General features: G+C 36.3%; 1 long non-coding RNA gene across 1 annotated transcript; it reads right to left on the bottom strand.

Moving 5' to 3' along the window:
• Nucleotides 1-2,282: 2,282 nt before the first annotated feature.
• Nucleotides 2,283-4,745, bottom strand: LOC113579440 (uncharacterized). Its single transcript, XR_003410876.2, has 4 exons — nucleotides 4,659-4,745; nucleotides 3,926-4,048; nucleotides 3,798-3,825; nucleotides 2,283-2,654 (listed from the first exon to the last, which is right to left on the bottom strand). It is a non-coding gene; the product is annotated as an uncharacterized LOC113579440 (long non-coding RNA).
• Between the last annotated feature and the right edge of the window lie 4,984 nt (nucleotides 4,746-9,729).

Raw genomic sequence — 9,729 nt, forward strand, 5'->3', positions numbered from 1 at the left:
CATTGAATTTCAGTACTCCTGTTCCTACAGTTCCTTGCCATCAAGCAGCAGGGGCATAGACACTGTAGCTTTGTCATTATACAGCTTGTCTGATGACGGTTTTTCCCTTTCTTAATCACCTTGATTTGATTGGAAAGTGCACATGACAAAATTACTCACTTCGTCCTGTTGTATTAATCATTATCCATGTACTAAACTGCAGATAAAAAGATGCAATCACATAATGTGGATTATGTGGTAACTGAAAACCTATGATATTTCCTTTATTCTTTGAAGAACACCACTGCATATAAATGGATGTCCCACTTAACCTGTCCCAATTTTTCAACAAAGCATAATTTTTATGACAGATAATTACATCAAACAAACATTTCATACAAATCTTTTTTGTATGAATGTCTGTGCCTGCACTTTATTGAAAAGGAGAACCAGCACTCTACTAAAAGAGTTTTGTTTACTTTCTGTGGACTATCTAGAGATTTATCTTCCTGCTGTATGACATATTTGGCCTCTGCTCATAAGTCTATTTTAATGTTCTCTGAATCAGCCCCAACATTTCTCAGCTAAAGATTTTGATCATGTTCCTCTTTACATATGGGATTAATTAAGTATTTGCTAGAAATCTTTCCCAGTATGAATAAATAATGTTTTTTAAGTACATTAAAGACTCTCTCATTTACGATGATCTTAACTACAATAATTTTGGGAAATGGGTCCCTGAACAGTTAAAAATGAATATGTTATGAAAAAGGGGGAAAACCTCTCTGTACTCACAGGAAGGATCATGTGCAATTGAAATTTCAATAACACACCAAGATAGCACAATAAAGAAAGAATCTAGTTATAAAAAATTATAACACATACAACTGCCTCTGACAAAAAAAAAAAAAAAAATTCATTGGGTAATGTCTGTAATTTTTAAGGTCCCATTTAAAAGAAATTGATGTTCAAGTTGATAGAAAACACCTCTGGAGTTTCTGTGGTTTATATCTATCTATCTATATATATATATATATATATATCTTCCTTCCTCTAACAACATTTGTAAGCTTAGCCATGGTGTTGGTTTTTAAACACTGCTGCCCACACGAGAAGTATGTGTTGCTTTGGGTACAAACAGCCATTAGCTGGGCTCACCACTGGAAAACCTATTCACATTCTGCTTAGGGTTTTCTGAAGTAGATCACTGAAACTCAGTTAAAGAATATGGCAATTAAAGAACATGGTTTAGTTTGAATTTCATTTGAAAAATGGAGGGTTTAGGCAAATTTGATGGTATAGCAGAAACTATATAGTCCAAAGAATATTTGTTTTATTGGCTGTTAGCATTTATTTTAAGAGGCAATTAAAGGAAAGGTAAACCTACAGCTTAAAAGAAAACACATCTGTGGAGTTTCTGTGGTTTAGAGCAGGTTTCTGTCCTCTCTACATTTAGTAATGCTTAGTAATGTGTTTCTTTAAAAGCATGACCACCCACACATTTGACACAACTCATTATTTGTACTGCTAGTTTGACTCAGTATAAAATGAAAAAAACAAAAACACTACAGAAGAAATGCAAAAACAATGATCAACATATTTATTTTAGATTTAAGATAACATGTCTTTTTAAGTAATGCAGTTTACAAGAAACAATTATCTATCGGTACAGTCCATTAGACAATACCAGTTACTGACATAAATCATTTCCTATTTCTTATAAATAGTTAAGCATTTTAAAGGTTAAACCACACTGAGGTTCTTCAGAACCCTAAGTTAAATGATCATCATGCCAAAAACATTTGATTCATAGCTTCACAAATTCTTCAACATTCACATTTAAGTTACCTTAACCTTTAATGCTAATTAATTAACCTAACTGCAGACTAAAGGTGAGGAAAACAGGAAGTTCATGTTAGTTAGTGGGTTTTTTACAATTATGTGAGCTACCACAGGTGTACCACTACTAAGCATGTGTGCTAACTACACCTACTCGTTAACAATAGCTTTTATTAAATTCCCAAAATATTAATGCATATTTCTGTTAGCATGTATCTGGTGTTTAGGTAGTTTGATACATTATTTTATATGTCCACTAAATTGTGGGGACACATTTAATATATGTTAGCATGCAACATTTTTTCTTTACTTTAATCCATTGTAAAACTAGTCATATATGATGTGGAGCGGTCAGAGCCAGACTCCCAGAGCTAAGCTACAGAAAGAGCTTATTTTAGCTCAACTGCTATCTACATAAGGGAAACCACTATTCTCTGAATCCAATGGTTCCAGTGCCCCAAACCACATTTTGTGACCTTAAAAACTACAATAATAAATGTCCACTTATAGATACCTAACCAGATTTTAGTAGAAGAAAATATAAATAAAACCCAACACTACAATCTATAGCCAGATAGAATTTAGAGGCAAAAGAATATGAACAAATGTGAACAACTATGTGTTCACACATAATGAAATGAAACATGAAACAGCCTTTCCATTCTACTTAGCCTGCAGGTAAGGTACCTTGATTTTATATATTTATACACACACAACTTTTAAACATGAGAGAAAATGCCTAAAATTACTTATATGCTTGACATTGTTAATGTCATTTTTTGTCTATAATACTGCTAATGGAGAAAGGAGGTTTAGACTTCTTCGAGCCCACTTTTCTGCAAGTATAAAGAAACTTTAATTAGTAGATCAATAATTATAATAGATAATGTAACAAATCACTTTTATGAAGCCTTTGGAATTATATGGATCCCTCACTGATATATATATATATATATATATATATATATATATATATATATATATATATAAATTTATTATTATTTAATTTCTTTTTTTTGTCATAATCGCACAACATATTTTAAAATCATCTGAGAAACCCAGCACAATGTACTATTATTCTTTATTTTTATTATGACAGAAAAACATCCAAGTCATTTATGCAGAAATCCAGGTGTATACCTATACACTTTAAGAACACATGCACACCTGCTCATTCAAATGTGGCATGTCATGTGTCAGCAGCATAAGGAGATCAAGAGGTTCAGCTAATGTTAACTTCAAATATCAGAATGAAAGAAAAATGTGATCTGAGAGACTTTGACCATGGCAGAGTTGCTGATGCCAGATGGGCTGTTTGAATGTTTCAGAAACTGTTGATCTCCTGAGATTTTACATACAAAAGTCTCTAGAGTATACAGAGTAGTGCAAAAGCAAAACAAAGTGAGTTCTGTGGGTGGAAATCCCTAGTGGATGAGAGCTAAGATGAGAATGGCTAGATTGTTTGAAGCTAACAGGAAGGCTACCATAGATAACCACTTTACATCTGTGGCGAGCAGAAAAGCATCTCAGAACATGGAATGAGCACCCTTTACATCGGGTCCAGTATATCTGAGTAACTCTTTATGTCCAATGTACTTGTCATATGGCCACTTGATAACATCTTAAGCACAGCACGTCTCAAATTGGTGCTTAGGAAGCCTTCCTAATAGCCAGATCTGAATCCAATAGATTCCCCCTTATTGTTGTGGTACAACAGGAGAGATGCAGCATGAGCAACATGAACCAAAGAATAAAAAGAATGTTTCCAGCATCTTTGGAATCCATGCCACAAAAAAACTGAGTAAGGTATGGTGTTCCTAATAAAGTAGCCAGTGAGTGAATGTATGTGTATATTACTATAGTAGGTAGTACTGGGCTCACATATTTGGGCCCTACTGCACCCACACACACACACACACACACACACACACACACACACACACACACATATACATAATTAAAAATTTCGTATCACTTACTTGCAGATTTTATCTTTCAGTGAGGGCTCTTCAACAGGGAGATGCAAAAGCAGTAGCATAATGTTATTCCCCAGCCATCGGTAAGATAAATTAATGGATAATGACTCAATGTTAGGTTAAAGACTCACGTTTTCTTATGCAGCATTTCTTGATCTTCTTCCAGAAGGTCTGTAGCAGACAGACCAATAGGAACAACCCAAGGATAGAGAATGCCACAGCTATTCCAATAGACACTGATAATGATCTGGTATCTGAAAGATGCAATCAGCTAATCACTCTGAGTTCAATTCTTTAGCAGAAAAACATTTTCTGCTAAACCAAACATCAACAACAATATTATGAATAGACATATATTCTTTCAGTCTGTATATATGGAGTTCAAGGCAACTAAGCAAACGAGTGATGGCTTTGTGTTGGTCCACACATACTAGCTACATTTATCTGGCTCACATACTGCCATGGAATGCTGGTGCCAGAAAACAGATACAATTTAAATGTCCAGTTTTCTCAAATAAGAAATGCAGATCGAACATTTCACATGGTAAACTGCATTTGGGCTACATGTGGCCCAGAGTTCAAATGTCAAGACAAAGGTATGTTGCTAGTACAGCTGGGCCAGTTTTGGCCCACAATATACTTGTCATAACTAACCTGCAAATGCTGTATTTGGTGCTATCAGAGAAAGGTTTACTTTGAAAATGTAGCCCCTTCAAGACCTATACCTTGTCATGAAATTTTACCATGAAACTGATTCACTATTAATGACATTTAAACATTTTGTAGCCATAATGATATTATCTCAAATGAAGCCCTGTTTGCTCTGAAAATGCGTCTTTGTCTATGTTCTTATTTCTTTCTTACCCATCTTTTCCCAGTGAAGAAACAGCAGTTTCCTGTCATCCAGTGCACAGGAGAGTGGAAAACTTGTTTTTTATGAATGAAAAACTATATATATATATATATATATATATATATATATATATATATATATATAAATGAATAAAATGTACTTTTATACGATTAGCTTTTAGAAATCCTTCACTTCTCTCTCTATATCCGTGACTCTGTTGACTACAGATAATTTTGGTATCTTCCAAACAGGTTTGTCCTCATTATTGACATTTTTCAACACTTACTGGTCCACCCTCTTTACTTTATTTTCAATCTGCTTTTATCCCTTAAAATACATCCCTTTAAACAGTTCAACCTTTTAAATCTTACTGAGTCTCTCCCATGTCTTTTCTGGGGGCAGTTATAGCCCTCTTAATAGCAAAAGCAAACGGTCATAATATAATGGTTTCACATCACAGCTCTTTCTCATTAACATGAAGTTGTAAGTTTCCTATGTGTGAAAATTACACTCTTTGTTTAGGCAAAAGAGTTGACACAAAAGTGGAATATTTCTGCCCTCTGCTGCTTGACATACCTATTACAAATGGCTTTCTCAATACTTATGCAGAAAGGTGTATAAAAATGTAACTATTGTGTACCCCTGACTTATTTCCATTGTAGGGTTTCACAGCAGAAAAAGTAGATGTAATTGCTAAAGTGTAGGTGTTAGGTGCTTACCCTTAATCAGACCCGTAAAAATCAGACACTCACAACCACTGATGTTAGGGTGAAGGAAGAGTAAGAGTTCTGATTTTCTTCTGTTTACTAGAAATTTGTCCCATAGCCTCCATTTGAGCATTATTTGCGCAACAAGTAAATAAACAAAAAGAAATAAGCAGAAAAAGCTTCACATCATGGTTGAAGAGGTTCCTGTGTGTCTGTGGACTGATGCAAGTTAAAGTGTTCTGAAAAAACCTTCCCTAAGATAAACATTTCCCCTTAAAAAGAAAGTCAAGGGCATTTTAGGAAAAGTCTGTACTCAGAGCCTGTTAAATGTGCTAGAAATTTTCCAGCAGGATACAGGTTACAAGTATATATTTTTTTATTTAAATGAGCTATAAATCAATCTTCAGTGTTTTTCACATTATGAGATGTGACAGAGATTTTGTAGATGTAACAGAGATTCTGTAGTAAATATATTTTAAACATGGCCACCTTCATGTGGAGGACCAGTTCTTTGAAGCATAAACATGGGGACTACAAAGCAATCCGATTCTTAATCTCATGTGAGATACCCTTTATATAAAAACATTTAAAACAATAAATAATCACTTTTTGTTTGCTACTTTATTGTGATAAAATGACTGATTATTCCTTTACATTTTTATTTAATTTTCTTATTTAAAACTTGGCTTTGGTTCTATATTAAAGAATGAAAAGGAGCGTAGAACCAACAAGTGTCAGAGAATAAGTATTACTGGGAAATTGGGGCTGTTAGAGAACCAGTGGGTTCTGTGTTACGTCTTTTCAATAAATACACATAAAAGTGGAGGAAAAAAAATCAGTCTATTGTCATGATAAAGCAACGAAGATAAAGATTGGATTCAGGATTTGAATGAGTTCTTTTACTGTTTATACTGTCTGTGCACATTCATGTCATACTAACTGCATGACTGGCTGGTCTTCCTAACAGGAAGAGATCATCATATCTGGGTGTTTCCCCTGTTACCCTTTCTGCTCGTTTTCAGTTACAGTGCATTTGATACGGTTTAATTTGTTTCAGATATTACTAATTTAGCTCTATAAAAAGTTTGTTCTAGCCAAGCCCATGACAAGCAAGCCAACAGTGACAGCGGCAAGATTCTGCCAAGAAATATACATTGGGAGGATCCAGATGGCAAATTAAACCCATCCTTGTTTGGGCATAACTAGATAGCAGCATATATGAACCATAGCTAGAACAGACAGATGTCACACCAGCTCTGGGTACTGGATGTTAGCCTCCCTTCTCCCTTATTCATTTTTTCTAATCAGTATCTTTTTATTAAGCCCCTGTGTCACTCTGGTTCCTTGGGAGGTCTTACACCTACTTAGGTTCCTGCATTTCTGAATGTTTCCTTTTTTTGTCTGTTTCTACCTAAGTATGCTATCTCATGCTAACCTACAATGCTGGATTTTGCGTTTTGATTTTCTTTTGCCTAATGTCTCTCTGCCTGTTGTGTTTTTGACCTTCTGGAGCACATTTGTATTTTGGCTTTGTCTTCCACTATACATGCATCCATTAAACTCTTCACTTAGTGCCTTGCCTAGTGTGCAGCAACTTCATATATTATGATAGTTAAATTCTGGGTTGAACAGGTAGGATTAACCTTCTCATTAAGCATGTCAGAGGTAAATGTAACTGCATGCTTGAAGATACGCATATGCTTAGAACTTGCTGGACTGATTTACTTTTGGTTGTCCACTTCCTTGTTTATGGGTGAGCTTTTTGATGGCTGAAAAGTCTAATCCTGTATGTACGAGTCCTGCAGCAGATGAAGCATGTGAATGTAGTAGTAGAGGTGATGAAGAGTGACTGTGGTCGTTTCTCCTGGCCCTCTTCTTTTCCCATGCAGATCCCATCCTGATGGAGCTGTTGCCAGGCGTGGAAGGTTTTTAGCATGGATTTAAACTATTCCTTTTTCCTCTCCTGCTGAGCATTCACTAAGATATAGCTGGCCATATTAATGTCCATGAGGCAGCCAATTTGGTGGTATCCCTATTTCATTTTCCAGCCATCTTAGTTAGTGCTGGGTGATCCTGGCCTCAATATGCCTGCATCTGGTTCCTGCAAATATTTCAAAGAGAGGTGCATGATCCTGTCAAGTAATATCCAAAATATGCTGGAAACAGTGTATAAGGAAATGCTCCAGGGAATTAATGTAGCCGCTTTAAGTTCCATATCATTTTTTAACTCAATTTCCTTGTGGAGAAGCTGGTTGAAACACAGGTGTATATCTAACCCTCCTCTCTTGTCACTTGGGAAGTCAACTCATTTTGGCAAGGGACCATAAAACCTTTCTGAAAAGTATCAATAGCTTTCAACAAAGGCTATAAACGGGTCCTGGTGTTGCTCCCGGCACTTTTCCTGGAGCTGCCATGCTGGGAAGATATCAACTGTGATCCTATTCTTCCTAAACATGCATTGTGACTCAAGCAATATTGATTCTGTGATGTTGCTGATCAGCCTCTGAGACATCATCTTAACCAGGACCTTTACTGCAATACATAATAGAGATATAGCCCTAGTATTTCCGCAAATATTCTTGTCGCTACTGTTTTTATAGATTGTAACGATATTGGTGTCTCGCCACTATTGTGGGAGGCTACCGACATATTAACACTATAGAGTGTAATTCTAATAGTATAAAACAAATGTATAGAGAATTACACTCTATAGTGTTAATATAAAACAAATGTTTTATACTATTAGAATTACACTCTATAGTGTTAATATGTCGGTAGCCTCCCACAATAGTGGCGAGACACCAATATCGTTACAATCTATAAAAACAGTAGCGACAAGAATATTTGCGGAAATACTAGGGCTATATCTCTACTATGTATTGCAGTATTTAATTACTTCTACTCAGCTAGGGTAAATTAATGATTTTCAGATAAACAAACTAATCTGAGATTTACCAAACAAAATCATCTTGTAACAGGTGGCTTGCAATGCCAGTCGCAGTAACCAGAGATAGGCCACGATCTGGAAGCTAATCATGGCTTGTTAGCCTGATCTCCCACAGGTGGCCTCACCCTATATAACAGCTTCATAAAGGCCACTCTTTGTGAAGCACTGGCATGTGACACATTGGGCTAAGTTTGTTGGTATCTGGTATTGTCTTTGGCAGTTGTCCTCTGTTGACTTTCTTTCCTGTTCTCTGAGGGACAGTCTTCTCTTTGTGTGGCTTCAGCTGTTGTTGTTTTTTCTAGCAAGAGTTCCCCAGTTTGTCTGTCTACCAGTTGTTTTGTCTATATACCCCATGCACCTCCTCTGTAGCAATGGTAGTTAGGATAGAGGTCCTTGATTAGTGTAGACAAAGCCATCCTCTTCTCTTCTTCTGAGTTTCTTTCTCTTCCCAGGAGTGTAGTGGGCAGAACAGTGTGCTCTAGTGCCCCAACTCTTTCAGTTCTATCCATTTTCCTGTAGTGATTTCACCTTTTGGTTGGCTTACTCCACCTCTCAACTCCCCTTCCTTGCACCACATCATCTGCACTTGGATCCACCTAGGTGGTCCCTCTCTCCTAGCGTATCCACCAGGGCGCAGTCTGTCAGGGTCCCTCACCCCTGAATACCCTGACAGCCTTGCTGCCCCATTACAGATCTATACAGATAACAAACAAGCCATTATATAACTCAATGCCACATGCATTAAAGTAATCCATGATGAAAAATTAAATGTAAAAATGTAACAAACTACTTTAAAGAAAAGCTGTTGATTAGCTGAACCAGGGCAATGGTAGCTCAGTGGTTAAAGTACTTGATTTGTAATTAGAAGCTTGCTAGTTCTAGCCCCACTGTTGCCACTGTGTCAGCTAAATGCAATAAATGTAAATGTAAACAGCCTCACCACAGCAGTTCTCCTGGGCTCTGCTTAATACCTGTAACATTAATGTTGTTTACTGTGGTTTAAAGAAATGTACAGATATTGCATAAAGTTTCAAGTGGGTTTAAAAGATTATCAAAAAATCTGTTTAAGTCCTATATGCCTTCTGGAGTGCAATAACAAAAGCATTTGGATTTCTGTTTCACTCACCGGTGACTAGGAAGCAGGGCTATCGCATGTTAATTCACTGAAGAAAAGTAGTACAGTTCCCGTATTTGAACAATGGCGCATATAATGTTACTGATTAGCTCTGGTGAAGGTTTTTCCACGCAGTCACACCATATATCCTTTTATGTTGAACAGTTTCTGGTAACAGTTCTCAGTTTCCTTTAGGTCAGATTTTCCCACATTATGTCTTTACAGCTTACTGAAAGTAGCACAAACAAATTGATTCCAGGTTGTAACTGCAGTGGGCTGAAAAGAAAGTCCCTACAAACAGAGCATGAATGCCG

The sequence above is a fragment of the Electrophorus electricus genome, chromosome 17, assembly GCF_041902795.1.
Source record: "Electrophorus electricus isolate QZ-2024a chromosome 17, ASM4190279v1, whole genome shotgun sequence".
NCBI lineage: Eukaryota > Metazoa > Chordata > Actinopteri > Gymnotiformes > Gymnotidae > Electrophorus > Electrophorus electricus.